This window comes from Aegilops tauschii, chromosome 6 (genome assembly GCF_002575655.3).
Source record: "Aegilops tauschii subsp. strangulata cultivar AL8/78 chromosome 6, Aet v6.0, whole genome shotgun sequence".
Lineage (NCBI taxonomy): Eukaryota > Viridiplantae > Streptophyta > Magnoliopsida > Poales > Poaceae > Aegilops > Aegilops tauschii.
In genome coordinates, this window is record NC_053040.3 from 221,568,812 (window position 1) to 221,596,765 (window position 27,954).

Below are 27,954 nucleotides of genomic sequence, written 5' to 3' on the forward strand. Positions count from 1 at the left end.
AGTGACATAGGGGAGGTCAAACCCTGGTCAAACGGGTCAAACACGCCGGCGTGTAATCGTCGGCGTGGTCAGACGCGGCGAAGAGCGTCGGAAAGGCTGTTCCGGCCACGGTTCGATGCGCGGGTGGGTGCTACGGGAAGCTGGCGGTGTGGCGCGTCCAACGATGGCCTTGGCCGGAGCTGGGGTGGCTGGAAACGGTGGCGGCGACCATGCTTGCGGCCGCCAGAGTTCGGCTGTGCACGGGGGTGCCCTGCAGCGAGCAAACGCGCGAACTAAAGCGCGTGGGCGAGGCACTATGCCATGCGGCGGGCGTGTTTGGCACATTGGCACGACCAAATGGTCGCTAGAGAAACGTCGGCAACAAGCTCTTGCGGCGGAGCGTCCGGCTCCGGTGGAGGAGGCGGTTAGAGGGCGCAAACGATGCAAAGAAGAGGGGGAGATGGCGTACAAGCTCACGGCGGTTGCGACGGCCGTCGAAGCGGGCTCGGGGGAGGTCGGAGCTGAGCAGGGCGGCGAGGTCGATCTCGGCGATCCAAGGAGGAAGAAGACGTAGGGGACGATGCGTCAGGGCGTCCGGTGTCGCGCGGGTTAATGAAAAGGGCGAGAGCTTCGAGGCGGAGCACATGGACATGGCAGAGAGGCCTGGGGTGGCAGGTGGCTGCGCGAACGGTGGACGGCAGCGACGAGCTCGTTCGGCCGAGCTCCAGATCGAGCAGGGAGAAGGGAAAGAGTGACCAGAGGAGGAGGGGATCGGTGCGGGGCTTCCTCCACGCCTCCTGGGCATCGCGACTCGCGAGAAGTCCACGGGGGTGTGAGGCAGGCTGGGAGGAGGTGGAGACCTCGGGCGCGCAGGCGTCAACACGCCTCTGCCTACTGGCAGAGGTTGAAAACAGCCGCTTCGGCCTGGTGGGCTGGGCCGGCCAGCGAGGCCGCCAGGTAAGCGCCAGGTGGGTTTTCCCACTCTCTTGTTTTTCTATTGTCTCTGTTTTGCTATTTTATTTTTCTATTTTGATTTAGTTTCGAAACCAAATCATTTTTGTAGCTTCTGAAAATTATTATGTGGCCTGATACAAAATATTCAGAGCCACTCACAAGTTTTCAGAATTATTGGAGTTATAAAAGTATTTATAGGAATTTATATATCCAATTCAAATAGGTATTGATTTAATTCAAGACCAAAAATGTCCTCGAAAAATGTGTATCATCTCTTTGTTAAGGTTTTCACCTTTTTCTATAAATCATGAACATTTCTAAAGGGCATTTTGGGTTCATTGAAAATATTTCATTTGATCCTAGTTGGATTTCATTTGGTGCTAGGGTTTGGACATCCCCATTTCAACTTTAGGCAAAATTTAAACATGATGCAACAACCAAGACTAGTCCACAAACAAGGCTGAAGCTAGGGCTGTGACAGCTGTTGTGGGATCCCTTCCCGCCTTCATTTTGGGAAGAGGACCGAGGCCACTATAAATAGAGCCTAGCCACCACCGTAGAGAGGGATCCGGATCCAGTCCATCCTCACATCCACCAGCTCACCCAAGAACACACCTCCTGAGGTTGTTCTTCCATTGTACTAGTTCATCCTTAACCCACCTTGAGGCTAATCCACCACAAAGCAGGAGTATGGTTTTACACCACAAGGTGGCCCGAACCTGGGTAAACTGTCGAGTCCCATTTCCTTCCAGTTCATCGAGCTAGGCCGTGGGATCGACAAGTTGGCAGACTGGGGAGGTTGAGTTCTTCACACGCACCCCAGAGTTTGAATCTATCCAGGGTCTGCGGAGCCCAGAATCCGACATTTGGCGCGCCAGGTAGGGGTGCGTCGGAGCCTCTCTTCCTCCAGTCGACTCGCCATCGCTCCGCCGTTCTCATGGCCGACGCACCTCTAGCTCACGCTGAGCATTGGGCCGCTCGGCCTACCCGAGCAGCGCCTTCCGCCCAAGGAGATCTCCACTCCGCGCTCCTCGCGGCCCGCATGCTGCCTTGCGTCCTCGGCCGCGGGCGGCACGGACCGCCACCGCCAGCTCCCGCACTGCACCGCAACCGCACTACCACGCGATCTTCAAGCTATGCCGCGGCAAAAGCGCTGCACACCTGCCAGGAGCAGGCGAACATGCGAGCTGCACTCATCGTGGCACGACAGCTGCTGCGGTGCAGGCCGGTGGAGGGCGGCCACGACGCCCTGCTGGAGTGGGTCGCCGAGCTGCTCGATGCCACCTACAGGGGCGCAACACCCTTCTGCACCCCGCCAATGTGACGTGCCGGCCCCCGCTATGCCCGAGCGCCCTTCCACGAGGGACCTGGAGGACCTTGCGGCAACAACCAGGCCCGGGAAGCCACTCACCCTACCCAGGGTACATCACCTCCGGACGCGGCAAGGCCGCGCGTCCCCTCCTGGGGCCATGTCGAGATGCTACCCTACGATCGTCATGGCGTGGTGCCAAGCCTTGCAAGCAACGCGCCGGACGGACAGGCGATGACTCGAGAGTCATGGCCTCAGGCGTCCCCACACTTCCGCTGGCAGACTTGCTGTATGCGCCAAGAAGAAGTCCTTACCCGCTTCCCTCGTCAGCCTGGACGTCGAGGACGCGCGAAGCCGAGGTTCTTCGCGAGCCACCCCGGAGCTTCACCGACGTCTTCAACAGCGACCACCAGGTACAACCAATATCTCAGGAGCACGATTGTGCTAACCATGGATCGTAGGTGAACCAAGCCACGGCGGCAACCGTACACCTCAGGATGGTGGCCCCACTGCAGGCGGACGAGATGCACCGGGGGCTGTGCGGGGGGAGCCCGGCGCTAGGGCCTCCTCCGCGCCGCATGGAGCAAGGCACCGCCCGAAGGTAGGTCCTCCGCCGGGGAAGGTGCCGGCGAGCCGCCCCCCCGGTGGAGGACCTGCGGTCATCGAGGGCACCGCCAGTGTCCCCCTTGCTCCTTGGTCTCGTCCTAGTTTCCGGACGCCCCAACGGTGGTCGGGGAGGCGCAGGGCGAGGCCCTCTTCAGGCGCCAGGAAGCCGTGAAGATCTTCGGTCGTGACACTCTCATGTAACAATGAGTTGGGGCTGTACATGCCCCAGAGTCTCCTGAGTGCCGTCCTCGGGCCTCACGGGGGCTCCCACCCACGTCCAAGTGGAACAACCATGCTCCACGCTGGCCGTCGACACTGTCCCCCAATGACTATGCCCACGTCGAGTGGAAGCACTTAGCTCTGCGCTGGTGAGAAGACTAGTTAGGTGTCAGACGCGGCTGTTGCTCCCGCTCTCTTTCTGTAACCCAATTTGCCGTCTTTTGGAATGAGATTTTGAGTTTCCTGTGTTTATCAAAGGAAAAACGGGGGGAATTTTTCTTGGTTTGTGGTGATTTCTCGCCTTTTGGTTTTTGTTTGAGAGTAAGGATCGCACCTGCTACCCGCCCCCCATGAGCGCCTCGTGAGCGGGAGCTGGGCATGGTGTGCGCACTGCAAGCACGCTCGGGCAAACCGGGCGGCGCCAAGGCTCCCTCGGGGTCAGGAACGCAACTGCCATAGGATCACTGCGCGCACACCTTGCCGTAATCCGGCAACCGGCTCCTCGCAAGGCCCTCTCGGCCGGGCCAGCAGACGCCCCAGGAAGCTTAATCCTCGCGAGCCCCCTAGAGGGCCTGCCTCGGCAGAGGAGTGCTCCCACAACATCAGAAGCCGCTCAAGGCCTACAACACCAAAGATAAGTCATAGTACCTGGTTCACGAAAGTGCGTACTAGAATCTATCTCAAAAAGACATCATCATTTCATACATTATAAGGCCCCCCTTCAAAAATGCTTTCATGCCCCGCGGGGCCGAATCCGAAGGTTTTTTGCATACAGGTCAGAGCAGGAAGGGAAATGCGGGCCTAGTCAGATGCGCTGCCATCAGCGTCCTCCTCATCGTCATCATCCGCCCCGCCCCTTCGGCCGAAACCACGACCGTGTCGTCCTCAGCAGCGAAATCCGCGACCAGGCCGTCCACATGGTCATCCCCCCTGTCGTGGAATTGTCACGGCAGATGTCCTCGAGCTAGGACTTAGTCGTGGAGCCATCGCAACTAGGAAGCTTGAAGGGGTTAAGCGGGACAAGGAACACGAGGGTTTATACTGGTTCGGCCCCTTACGGTGAAGGTAAAAGCCTACGTCCAGTTTGAGGTGGTATTGATTAGGGTTTCGATAACCAGGGAGCTAAACTGCTATGCCTGGCTCTCGAGGAGATCTTTCTTGTCCCTAAACCGCTGCCGGGTCGTCCCTTTATATAGGGAGGCTGACGCCCAGCAGCTCTCAGAGTCCCGGCCGGCTCATAAGAGTGTCCGGCTCGGACTCTCAACTATCCTTGCCTTACACTACAAGTTCTATTATAATGATGATTGTAACTACGGGCCTTAAGCCATATCCGGGTCTTAAGCCCATCTTTGGCCCACCGTCTTCAAGCTTGTCACCGGGCTTCTGGCAATGACCATTATGAGTAACCCGGCCCCTTCTGGCGGGTGACTCTAAGGTCTATATCCTCAACATTAGGCCCCAGATTGATTTGAGCCGGCTCATGTCAATCTTCAATTCTTTCAACAGAAAACCTCCGGCTTACCATTGTGTGAAAGCCATAACCCGGCGTGACGTCATCCTCTGGACTCCGGGTAATCCGCCGTGACGTCATCTTCCATTAAGTCCTTTTTTATCCCACCAGATCCGCAATGGATCTTATCTTTACTGCCATCCCGAAAATCGAGGCGTTTCGTGGGGAGATAACCACGCCGCGGTCTCCTCGTTTCTCGCGCCCACTTATGAGCTCGTCCTTATAAATAGTCGGGCCCGACGGGCCTTCAACCACTCCTCTCTTCTTCGTCTTCTTCCTCTGTCACCCAAGAGCTCGAACTCCGCCGCCGCCGCCGCCGGTCTTCGTCAACCTTGGCCGCTGCATCACCCTGACTCGGTCCAGACAAACGGCGGCAACCTCCGCATCTCTTCAGCACCGGTAAGTCCTCGGTACTCCATAGGGCAGATCCGCTTTAGGGCTCCGTAGTTCTTCCTCTGTTCTTCGTAGTTCATCGCGGGCCTTTGGTAGATTTGGTTTTTACCACCCTTTTTGATCTTAGACTGTCTAGGATTGCTGCGGTAGCTGTTTGGCACCCATTTCAAATGCAATTAGACCTCTTTTTACTGTATAAAGGCCCCGTTCGAGCCCAAGAACTTCCCTCGCATATGTTTTTAGGTCTAGAAACTTTCTTTTTCAGCCGACCACTTGATCCAAATTATTTACCGCAATGTGTGAAACTTGTTTTCACCACACTTAGTAAAAAACTGCACTCGTTGAACCATGGCGATTTACATTTTCGGTTTAAAGAAACCACACGCCACAGGATCTTCCGGCTCAAAAGAAGCCACACGCCGTAAAAATTTCCGGCTTACTTACAACAAGGCTGTAGACGAATTGAATTACTCTTGACATCTTTTCAGCGGCTTAGATAACCCAATGTACTCAGATATATATCATTAGGCCCCTCCATGAGCCGCCACCTTAAACCTTGACCTGTAAGTCTCCTCCGGCTCATTATTAAGCCGGACATTTTTCCCTGTATCATAGGTTTCCAACGTTCACCATGCCTCCCAAAGCTCCCAAAGCACCCATCACTTGCAACTGGATGAGGTCCACCGTCACCGACGAGACCTTAACGGACTTTATGAAGTCGGGTTACCTGCCCAAGAAGGATGTCATGTCCTACCGTGCCCCTGACCCGTCAGAGGAGAGACCACAGCCAAAGGACGGGGAGGTAGTGATTTTTGTGGATCACATGAGCCGGGGCTTCGCACCGCCCGGCTCAAAGTTCTTCAGAGACGTGCTGAATTTCTTCGACCTGCGGCCTCAAGACATAGGACCCAACTCAGTGTCCAATATCTGCAACTTCCAAGTGTTCTGCGAGGTCTACCTTGGAGAGGAGCCCAGCCTGCTGCTCTTCAGAGAGATCTTCTACCTGAACCGTCAGAATGAGTGCGCCAATGGGCCAAGTTTGGAGCTTGGTGGCATCTCCATTCAGCGGCGGAGGGACTGCCTTTTCCCTTACGCAGAGCCGCCAAGCCACCCCAAAGACTGGAACCAGACGTGGTTCTACTGCCAAGACACGTCGCCGGCTGATGAGAGTCCGTTGCCCGGCTTTCGCCCCTCGCGTCTGGAACCAACACACCCACTGTCAGACAACTGACTCAAGCGGAGCGCCAACCTCTCCTCCCCAGTATTAATAGGATCAAGGCTCTCCTGGGCAATGGTCTCAATGGAATTGATCTGGTCCGAGTCTGGATCTCCTGGCGAGTAATCCCATTGAGCCGCCGCCCCGGCTTAATGTGCGAGTACACGGGCCGAAAGGATGACCCCCTGAGACACAGCCGCAACGATCTTCCTGAAGATGTTGCTGAGGACATGACCAAGGCTCTCTTGAACGAGAGCCTGGCAGACTGCGGGAGGACCGGGTTAGCCCCTTTCTGCAAGACCAACCCAGCCCCAGCGGTAAGCCGCTGATCTGAACATTTTATCTTCTTCTGTAGATAACCATCATCTGAATCTTTAAGAAATCATCCTTGTATTTTTCAGGCTGATGACAAGTTCTGGAAGGTCAAATATGACCATGAGGCGGCCAAGAAGGCCAGGAAAGCGAAGAAAGCCGCCCCTCGCAAGAAAGGAAGTAGGCCTACTGCTTTAGAGCTGATGCAGCTAAGCGACAGCTCCGAGTCAGAGGTAACCCCTGAGCCTGTAAGTTCTTGTTGTATTTGTTGTTTATTTCTGTCCGCCTTATCAATACTTGTTCATCAATAGGACGACACCGGAGCAAGTAACCCGATGGTTGAAGAGGTAACGATACTTTCCTCCGACTCGGAGCCCTTGCCAAGGCTGAAAATCCGAAGGGTAACCCGGAAAGTAAGCTTTTCACATCCTTTAGCTTACCAAGACCCTCAATTTATTTTGAAGCGACAGGTTCATGAGAGCCGGCAGCACACCCGTACCAACAAAGACACTGACCTCTCCTCCGGGTTACCTGACGCATCGAGGAAACGCCGGACCGAGGTGATCTCAAAATTGTACCCTTTTCATCCTTTGGCAGGTGTTATACGTCAACCGCTCAACTCTTCTGACTCAAATTATCAGGAAACTTCCCCCTCTTCTGGCGACTCTATGCAGTCGAACCTGCCGGCTTTCAAGACCGTGCCCGGGTAACAATGATCATCTCATGTTTGTACTTGTCTTTACTTACACTTTTGTGCTTAACCTTTTTGTCTTTTCAGTGCCCAAGCAAAACTCAGCAAAAGGGCGAAGAAGAACAAGCCGGTCGATGAGCCGGACTTGCCTGAGTCGGAGGTAGCCGCTCAAGAACCGCCAGCTGTCTCTGCTCCTGAGGCCACTGCTCCAACCGACAAGCCCATAGCAGAAGCTTCTGCTAACCCGGAGGCCTCCAGCTCGGCTCAACCAGTAGATGACCCGGACGTGGTAATCACCCGGACAGAATTTGTTGAGCCGGGGAGACCTACGGCGTTGGCCAAGTGCTCCTCCAAGGGGGAGCTGCTACAGCCCCGCTGGGTTAATCTGGACCTCACCGACTACGCCAACCTGAACATCGGAGAGATCCTCTCCGGCTACATCAGCCAAGTGCACAAGAGCCGAGATGCAGAGATCGGCATGGTGAACCAAATTCAGCAGAAGTCTGAGGTATTACTCTTCTGTCTTCTTACTTACTGCATAGTTACTTTCACCATGCTAGCCCCCAAGTCGACGACTTATGATTAAATATGTTGTAGACTTAAGTTCCGGCTTTCTTCCATGAACCGGAAATTTGTAGATAGGAACGTTCGATATGCATTAGCCCCCAAGTGCCAAGTGTCTTTGCTTGGAAAGTGCTTGGGACTTTTAAGATTGCATAGTAACTGTTCATCTTATAACCCGGAAATTATGCAGGCTGCTTGCAAGAAGCTTGAAGCTGACATCTCAGATCTGAAGACCCGGCTGAAAACGCAAGAAACTGAGACCCGGAAAGCAAATGCTAAATTTGTGTCCAGTATTGCTGCGCAAGAAAAACTGAAGACGGACTTCGACGCTGAACGGAGAGCCTGGGCCGAAGAGAAGGCTGCTCTGGTGAACCGGGCCGAACAGGTGGAGAAGGCTCTCTCAGAGAAGACCGCCGAACTCTCCGGCTTAAAGCGCCAAGTGTCCCAGATGGTTGCCGCAATCTTCGGTAAGTCATTTCACCGGCTTTTATCAAGTTTACAATCTTTATATCTCCTAACTCATCCTTGTCGGCGGCTTATCTTATTCTGTTAAACAGGTCCCAGAAGCGCCAACCTCAACCAAAGTGTGGTAACCAAGCTGAAGGCCGTGTACACCCTGGTGGAACAACTCTACACCGGGTCACAACGTGCCTTGGCTGTGGTGGCCCTATCCAATGAGGTGCCGACTCACCTGGCGGAAGTTCTTCACCGGCTCGCCGTTCTTCCTCAATGCATCCAAGAGCTGCGACGGGCCTCTGCAAGAGCCGGAGCCATAGCGGCCCTAATCCGGGCTAAGGCGTTCCTTCCAGAGCTAGACCCGGCGGACATCGCTCTGGGCTACCCTAGTTTGAAGGAAGACGGCACCGCCTTCGACCAGAAGGACTTCGCAGCCTGCGTGAAGATCGTACGCCCGGTGGCCACTCTGATTGGCAATGATACAGATCTTACTAAGTATCAGCCGGGTTACGATACAGAGAATCAGAGGATCCCCACTCCGCGCTATGAAGCCCTCAACTTAATCCCGCCGACTCGCAAGCACACCTTCGCCCCGGAGATTGACCCGGCGGGGTTGATTGACGAGGAAGCTCAATTTGAAGCTCTGAGCGGCATCGACTGGAAGTCGTCAACTTTCCAGGTCTTGGGAACAGCCGGAGGAGAAGAGAGGGATGAGCCGGAGACTTCAACCCAGCAAGCATCGTAACTCTGCTGGCGGCTTATCAAACAATGCCTCACCCTTTTGGACTCAATGAGTTTTGTAATAGGGTAGGACCAACACTTTATCTTTGCCGTGCCATCGTGCACGCATTGAATGCTGAAGTCTATTGAAGTTGTCTCCTTTATATTTCTCCGGGTCGTAATCAATCATTTATTTTCCTTAAGCTCAAAATAGTTGCCTTCGACTATCCTGCATAGAAGGACAAATCACAAGTCTCTAGGCGGCTTACCGCACTGAGAATCATAGGTTTTCGATATATAACCCGGAATATGAATCAAAAAAGACTGGTCCTCAATTATGTCCTCAATACAGCCGTAATAACACACTTAGCGGCCTGCAAGCATACTTCCGGTTTAAATAACCCGGGTAATAAGGTTGGTACCTCAACTCCGGCTTACCTGTCTGAAGAACGCCCATTGTGTTCAACTAACATTGTAAATCAAAGTTAAGCCGGCAAAGTGAGACCCGGCCGTACACACTTTGAAATAATCAGAAGAAACTTGCCATAAAGCAGAAGAACTTAGGGGCTTCCGGTTCGAATACGACCAGAGACCCGACCCAAAGGGGTTATGCTAGGATTTGAATACGATCATATAGCCCCCAGTGGGTGTGGCGATGCCAATCAAGAGGGTACCGACAGCTATGTTCTCTTTGGTTCGAATACGACCCATGTTTGAACAGGAAGCCCCCAAATGACTTTAAGAATTGTTTAACGACGCTGATTCGAATACGATCCACGTCGGTTCCCAAAGGGGTTAAACTAAGATTCAAATATGATCAAAGAAAACTCCCCAATGAGCTCGGCACTTTGCCAATCAAATGGGTATCGACAGCTATGTTCTCTTTGGTTCGAATACGACCTATGTTTGAATAGGAAGCCCCCAAGTGACCTTATTGCCTACGGCTAGATTCGAATACGATCCTAAGCCGGATCCTCCTTCAAGTTATCATGTAATCTTGCAATGAGAACAACACGTGCACATTTGGAGGAGAAAAAAGGACAGAGGTCCTGCTTTATTGCTTATCATAATATACACATGGCTTAGAGAAATATGTACATGATGAGAGCCGGTGGCTCAAGTGTAGTAAGCCCGAAGCTGAGCTATGTTCCACGGCCGACGGGTCTCTTCCTCTGACTTACGTGAATCTTTGTGCTCCCGAATGTCAATGAGGTAATATGACCCGTTGTGCAAGTTCTTGCTGACCACAAAGGGCCCTTCCCAAGGCGGGGATAGCTTGTGCGCATCTGTTTGATCTTGGATGAGCCGGAGCACCAGATCGCCTTCCTGGAAGACCCGGGATTTAACCCGACGACTATGATAACGGCGCAGGTCTTGTTGGTAAATCGCTGAGCGGGCTGCTGCCACATCACGCTGTTCGTCCAGCAAGTCAAGAGCATCTTGGCGCGCCTGCTCATTATCCGCCTCAACATAAGCCGCCACTCGAGGCGAGTCATGACGGATGTCACTGGGGAGGACTGCTTCTGCCCCATAAACCATGAAGAAAGGCGTGAAACCTGTAGACCTGTTAGGAGTAGTGTTGATGCTCCATAACACGGAGGGCAACTCCTCCACCCAACAACCCGGCGTCCGTTGCAAAGGGACCAAAAGCCGGGGCTTGATGCCCTTTAGAATCTCCTGATTAGCTCTCTCAGCTTGACCATTGGATTGAGGATGAGCCACTGAGGAAACATCAAGTCGGATATGCTCTCGTTGACAAAACTCCTCCATGGCGCCTTTGGATAAATTGGTGCCATTGTCAGTTATAATACTGTGTGGAAAACCAAAGCGAAAGATCACCTTTTTCATAAACTGAACCGCCGTGGCTGCGTCACACTTGCTAACTGGCTCCGCTTCAACCCACTTGGTAAATTTGTCAACTGCCACCAAAAGGTGGGTCTTCTTATCCTTGGACCTTTTAAAAGGCCCAACCATATCAAGCCCCCAGACCGCAAAGGGCCAAGTAATTGGGATCATCCTCAGCTCTTGAGCCGGCACATGAGCCCGTCGCGAGAACCTTTGGCAACCATCACACTTACTGACCAAGTCCTCTGCATCAGCATGAGCCGTCAGCCAATAAAAACCATGACGAAAAGCCTTGGCCACAAGAGACTTTGAGCCGGCGTGATGGCCACAATCCCCTTCATGAATCTCACGCAAGATCTCTTGACCTTCCTCAGGGGAAACACAACGCTGAAACGCTCCCGTAACACTGCGGTGATGCAACTCGCCATTGATAACAATCATTGACTTAGCCCGCCGGGTTATTTGTCTGGCCAAAGTTTCATCCTCAGGCAACTCCCCCTGGGTCATGTAGGCCAGATAAGGCACTGTCTAGTCCGGGATGATGTGGAGAGCCGCCACCAATCGTGCCTCCGGGTCAGGGACAGCCAAGTCTTCCTCTGTAGGCAACTTAACAGAAGGGTTATACAGGACATCCAGGAAAGTATTAGGCGGCACCGACTTTCGCTGAGAGCCCAGCCGGCTTAGGGCATCAACCGCCTCGTTCTTCCTGCGATTAATGTGCTCTACTTGGTAGCCCTGAAAGTGCCCAACAATGGCATCAACTTCGCGGCGATAAGCCGCCATGAGAGGGTCCTTAGAGTCTCACTTGCCTGATACTTGTTGAGCCACCAAGTCTGAGTCACCGAAACACCTTACCCGGCTCAAGCTCATCTCGTTAGCCATCCGAAGACCGTGGAGCAAGGCCTCGTACTCAGCTGCGTTGTTGGTACAAGGAAACATCAATTGTAGCACATAATGGAACTTATCACCCTTAGGGGAAGCCAATACGACTCCAGCCCCCGAGCCCTCCAACTGCCTGGACCCATCAAAGTGAATAGTCCAATACGTGTTATCCGGCTTTTGCTCGGGCACTTGTGACTCTGTCCAATCATTGATGAAATCCACCAAAGCCTGAGACTTAACAGCAGTGCGTGGCACATATTTCAGACCATGAGGTCCGAGCTCTATAGCCCACTTAGCCACTCTCCCCGTGGCCTCTCTATTTTGAATGATATCTCCAAGGGGGGCAGAACTGACCACAGTGATGGGATGACCCTGAAAATAATGCTTAAGCTTCCGGCTTGCCATGAACACACCATTAGCAAGCTTCTGCCAATGTGGATACCGCTGTTTGGACTCAATGAGTACTTCGCTGACATAATAAACCGGCCGCTGAACCGGATGCTCCTTACCCTCTTCCTTGCGCTCCACCACCACGGCCACACTGACGGCTCGTGAGTTAGCAGCCACATACAGTAATAAGGGCTCCTTGTCAACCGGAGCAGCAAGGACTGGGGGCTCGGCCAGCTGCCTCTTCAAATCCTCAAAAGCAGTATTGGCTGCATCATTCCAGACAAAGTTATCAGTTTTCTTCATCAACTGATATAATGGCATGGCCTTCTCCCCCAAACGGCTTATAAAACGGCTTAAAGCAGCGATACGACCCGCCAGGCGCTGGACGTCGTTTATACACGCCGGCTTAGCCAGGGAGGTGATGGCCTTGATCTTCTCCGGGTTAGCTTCAATGCCCCTGTTAGAAACCAAGAAACCCAAGAGCTTGCCTGCAGGAACACCAAAAACGCACTTGGCCGGGTTAAGCATCATCTTGTAAACCCGGAGATTATCAAAAGTTTCCCTTAGATCATCTATCAAGGTTTCCTCTTTCCTGGATTTAACCACAATATCGTCCACATAAGCATGAATGTTGCGCCCAATCTGGTTATGAAGACAGTTCTGCACGCAGCGCTGATAAGTCGCCTGCGCAGCCTTGAGTCCAAAGGGCATAGACATATAGCAGAAGGCTCCAAAGGGAGTGATGAACGCCGTCTTCTCCTGGTCCTTAACTGCCATCTTAATCTGATGATATCCAGAATAAGCATCCAAGAAACTTAAACGTTCACAACCCGCCGTAGCATCAATGATTTGATTGATACGGGGAAGGGCAAAAGGATCAGCCGGACACGCTTTGTTCAAGTCCGTGTAGTCCACGCACATCCGCCAGGTGCCGTTCTTCTTGAGCATGAGCACCGGGTTAGCTAACCACTCTGGGTGAAAGACTTCAACAATAAACCCGGCCGCCAAGAGCCGGGCCACCTCTTCGCCAATAGCTTTCCGCCTCTCTTCATTAAACCGCCGAAGGAACTGCCTGACCGGCTTAAGTTTCGGATCAACATTGAGAGTGTGCTCAGCGAGTTCTCTAGGTACACCTGGCATGTCAGACGACTTCCATGCAAAAATGTCCCTATTCTCACGGATGAACTCGATGAGCGCGCTTTCCTATTTTGGATCCAGATTGGCACTGATGCTAAACTGCTGAGATGAATCTCCAGGAACGAAATCAACAAGTTTAGTCTCATCAGCTGACTTAAATTTCATTGCCGGCTCATGCTCCGTAGTCGGCTTTTTCAGAGAGGTCATATCTGTTGGGTCAACGTTGTCTTTGTAAAACTTCAACTCCTCTGTTGCACAAACAGATTCTGCATAAGCTGCATCGCCTTCCTCACACTCCAGAGCCACCTTCCGGCTTCCATGAACCGTAATGGTCCCATTATGACCCGGCATCTTGAGCTGTAAATATACGTAACACGGCCGTGCCATGAACTTGGCGTAAGCCGGCCGCCCAAATATAGCACGGTACGGACTTCTTATCTTGACCACCTCAAAGGTCAATTTTTCCACCCTGTAGTTGTTCTCATCTCCAAAGGCCACTTCCAACTCGATCTTGCCGACTGGATAAGCCGACTTACCAGGTACCACACCATGGAAGATAGTGTTTGGCTGGCTGAGGTTCTTATCAATCAACCCCATACGATGGAAAGTCTCATAATAGAGGATGTTGATGCTGCTGCCCCCATCCATGAGAACCTTAGTGAACTTATATCCTCCCACCTGAGGAGCCACCACCAAGGCCAAGTGACCCGGATTATCCACCCGGGGAGGGTGATCCTCCCTACTCCACACTATAGGCTGCTCAGACCACCGCAAGTAGCGTGGAACCGCCGGCTCAACAGCATTCACAACCCTCTTATGAAGCTTCTGATCTCGCTTGCACAGACTGGTGGTAAACACATGATACTGTCCACCGCTAAGCTGCTTTGGATTGGTCTGATAACCCCCCTGCTGCTGTTGATGACCCTGGCCAGACTGCTGATTAAAGCCCCCTTGACCGTTCTGAGGATTAGAATTTGAGCCGCCGCCCGGGCCATGAAAGCCGCCGGCGCCTGAGCCGCCGGCCGGGCCATTATTGCCGCTAAAGGCGTTGGAATTCTTAAAGGCCTTCATGATTGCACAATCCTTCCATAGATGAGTTGCTGGTTTCTCTCTAGAGCCATGCCGTGGACAAGGCTCATTCAACAGTTGCTCCAGCGTCGGTCCTGACCCGCCACCTCGGGGAGGGGGCCTCCCCTTGCGTCTCTGGCTATTACCCTGTGAACTGGCTTTGGCCACAAACTCTAGGCTGCCATCGGCCTTGCGCTTGCCGCCTCCTTGGTTCCCCGGGTTATGCTGATGACCCTTGCCATTGCCGTTCTTCTTTCCCTTCCCTGTCCTTTCATCATCTGAAGCGGGGTCCTTGGTACCATCAGAATCGGCGTACTTGACGAGAGCCGCCATCAGTGTACCCATATCATTGCAGTCACGCTTAAGCCGCCCGAGTTTCATCTTCAGGGGCACGAAGCGACAATTCTGTTCCAACATTAAGACTGCAGAGCCGGCATCCATCTTATCAGATGAATGTATTATTTCCTTAACCCGGCGAACCCAATGTGTCGTAGACTCACCCTCCTGCTGCTTACAGTTAGTCAAATCCACAATTGACATAGACTGCCTACAGGTATCCTTGAAGTTTTGGATGAACCGGGCTTTCAGCTCAGCCCAAGACCTAATGGAATTCGGTGGTAGCCCTTTCAACCAAGTGCGGGCAGTCCCATCCAACATCATGGTGAAGTATTTGGCCATTGCCGCTTCACTGACCTCCAGCAGTTCCATGGCCATCTCGTAACTCTCGATCCAGGCTGCGGGTTGTAAATCGGCTGTGTAATTAGGCACCTTCCTAGGGCCTTTGAAGTCCTTGGGTAGACGTTCATTGCGGATAGCTGGTACTAAACAAGGGACACCCCCAGTCCTGGTAGGGATACCCACGTCGACGGAAGTCGTCGGATAAGCCGGGGGAGTCTGGTAAGCCGTCAACTGAGGCACCTGCTCCGCCTCTTGCCGCGCTCTGTCTTGGTCTGCTGCGTGAAAGGCTCCATTATGAGCCGGGCCATGGCCAGGGGGCGGGTCATGGCGTCGGACGTTACTTGAGCCGGTCGCCGAGACCATGTGTCTGCTGTAACTCGGACTCCGGCCTGGACGAGGGGTCGAGTGGATCCTGTCCCGGCTGTAGGAGTATGCCTCTTGTTGCGCCAGTGCTGTCTGAAGGAGTTCCCTGACCCGGCGGGTTTCAATAGCCGTCGGAGAGTCGCCGTCAATTGGGAGAGCCGCCAGCCGTGCTGCTGCAGCGACCATGTTCTCCAGCGGGTTAGCATAATGACCCGGTGGTATTGATACGTACTGAGGTGGGGCAGGGGGCACCTGGGGAGGTCCCATCACTTGTGGCTGAATAGGGGTCCCCGACCCGGGCACTATGACCCCTGGCGGGTTACTAGACCCTGCACCTGGCATGTTGAAGAGGTTTCGTGGATCGTAAACCGGAGGGAGTCGATATTGGGCCTTTTGATGCCTCCTTCTCATGACCTCATTGGACGCGTTCTGATCCATCGTGAGCCGGAAGGACTGCGCCTGGATCAACTGAGTTTGGGCGTCAAGAGCCGCCCTCTCCGCAGCCATCCTGATCCCTTCCGCTGCCAGATCCTTCTTAGCTTTCACTAGATCTAACTTTAATTGCGCCACCTCCGCATCATGCTGAGCTTGATTCGCTGGGTCAACCGCAGCAGTTAACAGGGCCGTCATCTTGTACGTGAGATCCATTAGCACCTGAGCCGGCGAGGGCACCGGGTTTCCCACTCCAGCGGCAGGGTTCTGGACAGGCTGCGCACCGGCCATGAAGATTCCGACCCGGCTTGGCGGCCCAAACGGGTCCGGAATACTGTCACCATCGGGACAACCCATGAGCCTGCCATCTTGAAGTTGATACATCGAGTTTGACTCATCGGTGGACGACTCGCCGTCAGAGCCGGCGGCCGTCTCATCACCAGATCCAGATCTATCAGAGAGCCCTCCATGGATACATCCCACAAAAGCATGCTTTAAGGCAGGCAGGGCCCGGGTGGGTCGTGCACGCTGAGCCATCTCGATGAGATTGGCGCAGAGATCCGGCTCAGGGCCCGGCTCACCAATCTTGCCAATGAAAACTTGGATTCCGCCGAAGGGGACCCGGTACCCGTACTCAATTGAGCCGGCGTCGGGGCCCCAGTTTGCATTGTCGATATAGAGCTTGCCGCGATGACTCTTGGTCATCCGGCCCACAGCGTATCCCTTGAGCCCTTCGAAGCTGCCCTTCAAGAACTCAAATCCACAGTGCGCTAGCCCCACGGTGGGCGCCAACTGTCGTGGAATTGTCACGGCAGATGTCCTCGAGCTAGGACTTAGTCATGGAGCCATCGCAACTAGGAAGCTTGAAGGGGTTAAGCGGGACAAGGAACACGAGGGTTTATACTGGTTCGGCCCCTTACGGTGAAGGTAAAAGCCTACGTCCAGTTTGAGGTGGTATTGATTAGGGTTTCGATGACCAGGGAGCTAAACTGCTATGCCTGGCTCTCGAGGAGATCTTTCTTGTCCCTAAACCGCTGCCGGGTCGTCCCTTTATATAGGGAGGCTGACGCCCAGCAGCTCTCAAAGTCCCGGCCGGCTCATAAGAGTGTCCGGCTCGGACTCTCAACTATCCTTGCCTTACACTACAAGTTCTATTATAATGATGATTGTAACTACGGGCCTTAAGCCATATCCGGGTCTTAAGCCCATCTTTGGCCCACCGTCTTCAAGCTTGTCGCCGGGCTTCTGGCAATGACCATTATGAGTAACCCGGCCCCTTCTGGCGGGTGACTCTAAGGTCTATATCCTCAACACCCCCAGTTCGCCAGATTGTCCTGGAGGACTCTGGGCACGGGGGCTATCGCAGCGTTGAAGTCAAAGTGGGGGTCAAGGTTGAGGAGATGACTGAAGATGCGTGAGAACGCACGCCCGAGAAGGCCCCGTGTTGTAGGGTGAAACCCTAAAGGGGGGTCTTTTCACACTTGGAGGGGGGAAAGAGCAAGAACACACAAGAACACAAGGAGGAAATCACTCTAACAAACCCAAATCACACATCTACTAGAGTAGCATACAAGAGATCCACAAGAATACATGAACAATTCAAGGAAAATAGCACTAGGTAAAGTTCTTCACACTACTAGGAGATGGGGTCTTGATGTTGATCTTCTCCAAGAGGAGGCCTTGACAATCCAAAGGATTCTTCCCAAGGTGGGGCTTGATCTCCAAGAGGAGGGGATACAAGGAGCAAAGCTCTCTAGTGTCTATCAAATACTTTGCTATCCTCACAAAAGAGCTAGAGAAAGAGTTTATATAGGCTAGGGACGAGTTGGGAGAGGGGAGAAGAATACAAGGGTAAAAACCCCCAAAGTACCCAGGCTGTCTCGGAGTGGTCCGGGCACCCGGGGTAAAGAGGCCCGGGCACCCGGGCGTGGAGCAGCTATAGGTGGCCGGGCACCCAGGGCCGAAGAGCCGGGCACCTGGACCAGTCAGGCGTGACGCGGCCCGGCCGTTGATGTGGCCGGGCACCCGCGGTGTGGGCTGGAGGCGTGGCCCGGACACCCGGGGTGCAGCCCAGGCGGCGGCTGGGCGAAGGGCCTGGCACCCGGGGTGGGCAGGGGCACGGCCCAGGTAGGGGCCGGGCACCCGGGGTGTCCAGGGGGTTGGCCCTCCCCATGGTTGCTTGTCCGGGCACCTGGGGTCCTTCTGTCCAAGTACCCGGGGTGTCCAGGGACCCTTCTCCTCTGTGCTTCTCGTTCCTCTTTCCTTCCTTCTTCTCCTCGGGTGCTTGGGTCTCCATCCTTGCTTCCTTGCGATGATCTCCGACATACCAAAAATGCATAGCGTGTCTCTTTGAGGTAGAATCTCATTCTCATGTGAATCTGACCGAAACTCGAAGAGGAAAGAATTGACCTCGTTCTCGATGGCGCGTGCGCGAGCTCTTGTCATCGGTCCCCTTGGTGCTTGAGGTGGTGAGTGGACGTCCATGGGGATGGTCGCGGGATGCTCCGCATCATCTCCCCCCTTGGGAGAGATCCATGCACGGATCATGATCTTCATCACCGTGGTATTTGGCCAAGTCTTTGACGTTGAAGATTTCGCTTACGTTCTACTTGTCACGTGGAATGTCGATCTTGTAGGCGTTGTTGTTGTAGCGTGCGAGAACCTTGAATGGTCCATCAGGTCTCGGAAGTAGCTTGGACTTGCGTTCCTTGGGGAAGCGGTCCTTGCGGAGGTGTAACCATACTAGATCGCCCGGTTGGAACACCATCGGTGACTTGTTGATGTTGAGCTTGTAGGCGAGGCGGTGTACTTGACGCTCGATCGTGGACCTTGTTTCTTCATGCATCTTCTTGAGGTAGGTGGCTCTTGTGCTAGCATCCATGTTCGCTCGTTCTTGAAGCGGTAGAGGGAGGATGTCCAATGGCGACAAAGGGTTGAAGCCGTAGACAACCTTGAAGGGGGACTTGCCGGTCGTAGAGTGTGTTGCGCGGTTGTAGGCGTACTCGGCGATGGGTAAGCACTCCTCCCATTCCTTGATGTTCTTCTTGATCAACACGCGTAGGAAAGTGGCGAGCGTACAGTTGGTGACTTCCGTTTGGCCATCGGTTTGAGGATGATAAGTGAGGGAGTCCTGGATTAGGGGGTCCTCGGGCGTCCGGGCTATGCAACATGGGCCGGACTAATGGGCCACGAAGATACAAGATAGAAGACTTTCCCCCGTGTCCGGATGGGACTCTCCTTGGCGTGGAAGGCAAGCTTGGCACTCGGATATGAAGATTCCTTTCTCTGTAAACCAACTCTGTATAACCCTAGCCCCCTCTGGTGTCTATATAAACCAGAGGGTTTAGTCCGTAGGGGCAATCATAATCACATAGGCTAGACATCTAGGGTTTAGCCATTACAATCTCGAGGTAGATCAACTCTTGTAACCCTATACCCATCAAAGTCAATCAAGCAGGAAGTAGGGTATTACCTCCATCAAGAGGGCCCGAACCTGGGTAAACATCGTGTCCCCTGCCTCCTGTTACCCTCGATCCTTAGACGCATAGTTCGGGACCCCCTACCTGAAATCTGTCAGTTTTGACACCGACATTGGTGCTTTCATTGAGAGTTCCACTGTGCCTTCGTCGAAAGGCTCGATGGCTCCATCGATCATCTACAACAATGCTGCCGTGAAGGAGATTTTTATGCCCGGCCAGATCTTTGTATTTGGCGGCTTCGCACTGCGTGCCAACTCGGCTGGTCACCTAGAGCAGATCGACAGCTACGCCCCTGGTCACCAGATCAGTTTTGGAAATCTGAACTATGTCGCTGATATCCGAGGAGACTTGACCTTCCAAGGGTTCACAACCCCAACCACCGCTCTGGCCTTAGATCCGGAGCGTGTCACCAGGTTCGAAGACGGGAGTCTAGAGCCCGCCGGACTCTCTGCGGCTTTAGAGCTCAACACTAGAGAACCAGAGAGAATAGTGTCTCCGGCAGTCATCACAAAGCCGGACTCTTCTCCGGACACTAGCTCCAAACCCTCGAAGTCCGTGTCATGCGAGCTCGGCCATGAACTTTCTGTCCCCGTCCAAACCTCGCTCTTAAACGAGGCTTTGGACTTAGTGCGATCCCTCGCCATCACAGAGGAACCGCTTCCGAATTGTGCCCAACCTGGACTAGGGGCTGAAAATAGAGAATTTTACTTCCCACCCACCACCCACTTCATAGCCACTATCGAGGATCTAACCGACATGCTCAATTACGCCTCCGAAGACATCGACGGTATGGACGACGATGCCGGAGAGGAGCAGGCCCAAAACCCGCCGTTCACCGGACGCTGGATGGCCACTTCCTCACATGACGTACATGGTGGACACACCTAAAGAAGGCGACGGCGATGATGAGAAAGATCCAGTCAAGGACGAACCTCCTAAGATACCACCAAAGCGTCGACGTCAGCGGCGCCGCTCTAAATCGCCTCACGGAAAAACACCAATACCGGCACCGGAGACAATGATACTCCGGAAAACGGTGAAGACCAAGATGACCCCATCGAACCAACATCCGAACAGGATGATTGGGAGGACGGGCAAGTTGACCCTGACGAGCAAGCAGGGAACGAAGACTCAGAGGATAGTAACTATCTACCACTCTCCAAGGACGACATGAGCCTCGGCGACAACGATTTTATCATGCCAGATGAACCCCTCGAACAAGAGCACTTTAAGCGCCGGCTAATAGCCACTGCAACAAGGCTAAAGAAGAAGCAGCAGCAGCTTCAAGCTGACCAAGATCTGCTCAACGACAGATGGACTAATGTCCTAGCAGCCGAAGAATACGGCCTCGAACGCCCAACAAAGAGTTACCCGAAGCGTAAGCTGCTACCCCAATTCGACGATGAGGCGCTGGAGCCCATACCACCCACGCGTAACACGGCTGACGGACCTGACCGACCACCACGTGGCCGGGACAAAACGACAACTCAAGCCGAACACCAGCCCGCACCACCTCGCTGTAAAAGCAGAGAAACAATAACTAGGGGATACACATATGACCTCGACAGGACCTGGAAAATAGAGCAGGTTAAACCAGATCAATTTACGGACCGCGGGGGTGTGCCCCGGCGCGAGAAGACGGCCATCAAGCCTGGTGCGACAAACATAACCACGCCCGGGCCAAAAACCGCATACGGACTTCATCCGAACTGCGTCGTGACATGGCCCGATACAGAGGCGCTGCACACCCCCTATGCTTCACCGATGAGGTAATGGAGCACCAGTTCCCATAAGGGTTTAAGCCCGTGAACATTGAATCATACGACGGCACAACAGATCCCGCAGTATGGATTGAAGATTTTCTTCTCCACATTCACATGGCTCGCGGTGACGATCTACACGCCATCAAATACCTTCCCCTAAAACTTAAGGGGCCAGCTCGGCACTGGTTAAACAGCCTCCCAGAAAACTCTATTGGAAGCTGGGAAGACCTGGAGGACGCCTTTAGAGATAACTTCCAAGGCACCTACATCCGGCCTCCAGATGCTGACGACCTCAGTCATATTGTCCAGCAGCCCGGAGAGTCAGCCAGAAAATTCAGTACTAGGTCCCTCATTAAAAAGAACCAGATTGTCGATTGTCCAGACGCCGAAGCCCTAGCGGCCTTTAAACATAGCATTCACGACGAATGGCTCGCCCGACACCTCAGCCAAGAGAAGCCAAAGTTCATGGCAGCCCTGACAGCACTCATGACCCGCTTTTGCGCGGGCGAAGACAGCTGGCTCGCCCGTAGCGGTAATAGTACAAGTGAACCTGGCACTGCCGAAGCCAGGAATAGCAACAGCAGGCCCGACGCAACAAACACAAGCGCCGAAGCAACAATGACAATACCGAAGACATGACGGTCAACGCCGGATTCAGCGGCCCCAAGTCCGGTCAGCGGAAGAAGCAATTCAAAAGAAACAGAGAGGGCTCATCCATCTTGGACCGAATACTCGATCGACCCTGCCAGATTCACGGCACCGCCGACAAGCCTGCCAATCATACCAACAGAAGTTGTTGGGTCTTTAAACAGGCCAGCAAATTAAATACCGAACATAAGGAGAAAGGGTCGCCCAGCGAGGACGACGACGAGGAGCCTCGTCCACCGAACGCAGGGGGACAGAAGAAATTCCCCCCCGAAGTCAAAACGGTGAATATGATATACATTACTCATATCCCCAAAAAGGAGCGCAAGCGCGCGCTAAGGGACGTCTATGCGATAGAGCAAGTCGCCCCAAAATTCAACCCATGGTCGGCCTGTCCGATCACCTTTGATCGCAAGGACCATCCGACCAGTATCCGTCACGGAGGTTCGGCCGCACTGGTCCTCGATCCAACCATTGACGGATTCCACCTTATGCGTCCTCATGGACGGCGGCAGCAGCTTAAACCCGCTCTATCAGGACACAGTCCGCAAGATGGGTATTGATTTGTAACTCCCACGATGCGGCTATATCTCCCACGTGTCGAGGCACAACTTAGAGGCATAACCGCATTGTGGTTTTGTCGCAAGAAGGGTCATCTTCACACAATCCCATGTAATGAACAAGAATGGGACAACAAGAGTTGGCTTACAATCGCCACTTCACACAATACATAAATATAATTCATACATCATCCAAAATCCACACATAGACCGACTACGGTCAAATCCAAATGAAAATAAGATAACCCCAAATGCTAGATCCCCAATCGTCCCAACTGGGCTCTACTACTGATCATCAGGAAAAGAAACATAGTAACGACCACGTTCCTCGTCGAACTCCCACTTGAGCACGGTTGCGTCATCTGCACTGGCATCGTCGGCACCTGCAACTGTTTTGGTAGAATCTGTGAGTCACGAGGACTCAACAATCTCACACCCGCGAGATCAAGACTATTTAAGCTTATAGGAAAAGGATGGTGTAATGAGGTGGAGCTGCAGCAAGCACTAAGCATATATGGTGGCTAACATACACAAATGAGAGCGAGAAGAGAAACAGCGGAACGGTCGTCAACTAGTAATGACCAAGAAGTGATCCTGAACTCCTACTTACGTCAACATAACCCAGAAACCGTGTTCACTTCCCGGACTCCGCCGAGAAGAGACCATTACGGCTACACACGCGGTTGATGTATTTTAATTAAGTCAAGTGACAAATTCTCTACAACCGGACATTAACAAATTCCCATCTGCCTCATAACCGCGGGCACGGCTTTCGAAAGTTAATACCCTGCAGGGGTGTTGTTGAGGATATAGACCTGGGAGTCACCCGTCAGGAGGGCCGGGTTACACTAAGGGTCATTGCCAGAAGCCCGGAGCTAAGTTTCAAGATAATGGGCCAGAGATGGGCTGAGAGCCGGCGATGGCTTATTGCCCATAGTTATCATCATTGTTATAGTAGACTTGTAGTGTAAGGCAACTATTGTTTAGAGTCCGAGCCGGACACTCTTATGAGCCGGCCGGGACTCTAAGGGCCGCTGGGTGCCAACCTCCCTATAGAAAGGGACGACCCGGCAGCGGTTTAGGGGCGACAACAATATGATCGAGAGCCGGGCATAGCTGTTTAGCTCCCTGGTTATCGAAACCCTGATTAATACCACCTCAACTGGACGTAGGCTTTTACCTTCACCGTAAGGGGCCGAACCAGTATAAACCCTCGTGTTCCTTGTCCCACTTAACCCCTTCAAGCTTCCCAATTGCGATGGCTCCACGACTAAGTCCTAACCCGAGGACATCTGCCGTAACAATTCCACGACAGTTGGCGCCCACCGTGGGGCTGGCGCACGGTGGATTTGAGTTCTTGAAGGGCAGCTTCGAAGGGCTCAAGGGATACGCTGTGGGCCGGATGACCAAGAGTCGTCGCGGCAAGCTCTACGTCGACGATGCGGACTGGGGCCCCGACGCCGGCTCAGTGGAGTACGGGTACCGGGTCCCCTTCGGTGGAATTCATGTCTTCATCGGCAAGATCGGAGAGCCGGGCCCCGAGCCGGATCTCCGCGCCGGTCTCATCGAAACGGCTCAGCGTGCACGACCCGCCCGGGCCCGGCCTGCCTTAAAGCGCGCTTTTGTGGGATGCATCCACGGAGGGCCCTCTGATCCATCTGGGTCTGGGGATGAGGCGGCCGCCGGCTCTGACGGCGAGTCGGCCGCTGATGAGTCAAACTCGTTGTACCAACTTCAAGATGGCAGGCTCATGAGTTATTCCGATGGCAGCAGTATTCCGGACCTTTTTGAGCCGCCAAGTCAGGTTGGAGTTTTTATGGCTGGTGCGCAGCCTGTTCAGAACCCCGCTTCCGGATCGGAAAACCCGGTGCCTTCCCCGGCTCAGGTGCTGATGGATCTCACGGATAAGATGACGGCCCTGTTAACCGCAACGGTCGACCCGGCGGATCAAGTTCAGCATGATGCGGCGGTGGCACAGCTAAAATTGGATCTGATAAAAGCTAAAGAGGACCTTGCAGCGGAAGGGATCAGACTGGCTGCGGAGCGGGCGGCTCTCGATGCCCGGACTCAGCTGATTCAGGCGCAGTCCTTCCAACTCACGATGGATCAGAACGCAGCCAATGAGGTCATGAGAAGGAGGCATCAAAAGGCTCAATCTCGACTCCCGCCGGTTTACGATCCGCGCAACCTCTTCAACACACCGGGTGCAGGGTCTAGTCACCCGCCGGGGGTCGTAGCACCCGGATCTGGACCCCTTATTCAACCACGAGTGATGGGGCCTCCCCAGGGCCCCCCGCCCCGCCTCAGTATACCCCCGGGCCATTATAATAACCCGCTGGAGAACATGGTCGCCGCAGCAGCACGGCTGGCGGCTCTGCCCGTTGATGGCGACTCTCCGACGGCTATTGAGACCCGCCGGGTCAGAGAACTCCTCCAGACAGCGCTGGCGCAGCAAGAGGCGTACTCCTACAGCCGGGATAGGATCCATTCAACCCCTCGTCCAGGGCAGAGCCCGAGTTACAGCCGGCACATGGTCTCGGCGACCGGCTCAAGTAATGTCCGACGCCATGACCCGCCCCCTGGTCATGGCCCGGCTCATAATGGAGCCTTCTACGTAGCAGACCAAGCACGCCAGGAGGCGGAGCAGGCGCCTCAAGTGATGGCTTACCAGACCCCCCGGCTTATCCGACGATGTCTGTTGATGCGGGTATCCCTACTAGAACCGGGGGTGTCCCGTGTTTGATGCCAGCTATCCGTAATGAACGTCTACCCAAGGACTTCAAAGGACCCAGGAAGGTGCCTAACTATACAGCAGACTTACAGCCGGCAGCCTGGATCGAGAGTTATGAGATGGCTATGGAATTGCTGGAAGTCAGCGAGGCCGCCATGGCCAAATATTTCACCATGATGTTAGATGGAACTGCCCGCACGTGGTTGAAAGGGTTACCGCCGAACTCCATCGGGTCTTGGGCTGAGCTGAAAGCCCGGTTCATTCAAAACTTCAAAGATACCTGCAGGCAATCTATGTCAATCGTGGATCTGACTAACTGCAAGCAGCAGGAGGGTGAATCCACGACCCATTGGGTTCGCCGGGTCAAGGAGATCATACATTCATCGGATAAGATGGATGCCGGCTCTGCAGTCTTAATGTTGGAACAAAACTGTCGCTTTGTGCCCCTAAAGATGAAACTCGGGCGGCTTAAGCGTGACTGTACTGATATGGGTACACCGATGGCAGCTCTTGTCAAGTACGCCGATTCCGATGGTACCAAGGATCCCCCTTCAGATGATGAAAGGGCAGGGAAGGGAAAGAAGAACAGCAACGGCAAGGGTCCTCAGTTTAGCCCGGGGAACCAAGGAGGAGGCAAGCGCAAGGCCGATGGCAGCCTAGAGTTTGTAGCCAACATCAACTCTCAAGGTAATAACCAGCGACGCAAGGGGAGGCCCCCTCCCCGAGGCGGCGGGTCAGGACCTTCTCTGGAACAGCTGTTGAATGAACCTTGTCCGAGACACGGTTCTAGAGAGAAGCCGGCGACTCATCTGTGGAAGGATTGTGCTATCATGAAGGCCTTTAAAAACTACAATGGTCCGGGTGGCGGCTCAGGCGCCGGCGGCTTTCATGGCCCGGGCGGCGGGTCAAATTCCGGTCCTCAGAACGGTCAAGGGGGCTTTAATCAACAGTCTGGTCAGGGTCATCAACAGCAACAGGGGGGCTATCAGACCAACCCAAAGCAGCTTAGCGGTGGACAGTATCACGTGTTCACCACTAGTTTGTGCAAACGAGACGAGAAGCTTCAGAAGAGGGCTGTTAATGCTGTTGAGCCGGCGGTTCCACGCTACTTACGGTGGTCGGAGCAGCCCATAGTGTGGAGTAGGGAGGATCACCCTCCCTGGGTGGATAACCCGGGCCACCTGGCCTTAGTGGTGGCTCCTCAAGTGGGAGGCTATAAGTTCACAAAGGTACTCATGGATGGAGGCAGCAGCATCAACATCCTCTATTATGAGACTTTCCGTCGTATGGGGCTAGTTGATAAGAACCTCAGCCAGTCAAATACTATCTTCCATGGTGTGGTACCCGGTAAATCGGCTTATCCAGTCGGCAAGATCGAACTGGAAGTGGCCTTCGGTGATGAGAACAACTACAGGGTGGAGAAGTTGACCTTTGAGGTGGTCAAGATAAGAAGTCCTTACCACGCCATATTTGGACGGCGGGCTTACGCCAAGTTCATGGCACGGCCGTGTTATGTGTACTTACAACTCAAGATGCCGGGTCACAACGGGACCATTACGGTTCACGGCAGCCGGAAAGTGGCTCTGGAGTGTGAGGAAGGTGACGCGGCTTATGCAGAGTCTGTTTGTGCCACAGAAGAGTTGAAATTTTATAAAGACAATGTTGACCCAACAGATATGACCTCTCTGAAAAAGCCAACGATGGAGAATGAACCAGCAATGAAGTTTAAATCAGCTGATGAGACTAAACTTGTTGATTTTGTTCCAGGTGACTCGTCTCAGCAGTTCAGCATCAGTGCAAATCTGGACCCGAAATAGGAAGGCGCGCTCATCGAGTTCATCCGTGAGAATAGGGACATCTTCGCATGGAAACCTTCTGACATGCCAGGTGTACCTAGAGAACTCGCTGAGCACACTCTCAATGTTGATCCAAAATTTAAGCCGGTCAGACAGTTTCTTCGACGGTTTAACGAAGAGAGGCGGAAGGCTATTGGTGAAGAAGTGGCCCGGCTTTTGGCGGCCGGGTTCATTGTTGAGGTTTTTCACCCAGAGTGGTTGGCTAACCCGGTGCTTGTACTTAAGAAGAACGGCACCTGGCGGATGTGTGTGGACTACACGGACTTGAACAAGGCGTGTCCGGCTGATCCTTTTGCTCTCCCCCGTATTGATCAGATCATTGATGCTACGGCAGGTTGTGCACGCTTAAGTTTCTTGGATGCCTATTCCGGGTATCATCAGATTAAGATGGCAGTTAAGGACCAGGAGAAGACGGCGTTCATCACTCCCTTTGGAGCCTTCTGCTATGTCTCTATGCCCTTTGGGCTCAAGTGTGCGCAGGCGACTTACCAGCGTTGTGTACAGAATTGTCTCCATAAACAGATCGGGCGCAATGTTCACGCTTACGTGGACGATATTGTGGTTAAGTCCATCAAGGAGGAAACCCTGATAGATGACTTAAGGGAAACCTTCGATAATCTCCAGGTCTACAAGATGATGCTTAACCCGGCCAAATGTGTTTTTGGTGTTCCTGCGGGCAAGCTATTGGGCTTCTTGGTTTCTGACAGAGGAATTGAAGCTAACCCGGAGAAGATCAAAGCTATCACTTCTCTAGCTAAGCCGACATGTATAAATGATGTTCAGCGTTTGACAGGTCGCATCGGTGCTTTAAGCCGGTTCATAAGCCGCTTGGGTGAGAAGGCTATGCCCTTATATCAGTTGATGAAGAAAACAGATAACTTTGTCTGGAATGATGCAGCTAATACCGCCTTCGAGGATTTGAAAAAGCAACTGGCAGAGCCCCCCGTCCTTGCTGCTCCGGTTGATAAGGAGCCCTTGCTACTGTATGTGGCGGCAAACACACGAGCCGTCAGTGTGGCTATGGTGGTGGAGCGTAAGGAGACGGGTAAGGAGCATCCGGTTCAGCGGCCGGTTTATTATGTCAGTGAGGTGCTTATTGAGTCCAAGCAGCGATACCCGCACTGGCAGAAGCTTGTATATGGTGTGTTCATGGCGAGCCGGAAACTCAAGCATTATTTTCAGGGTCATCCCATCAC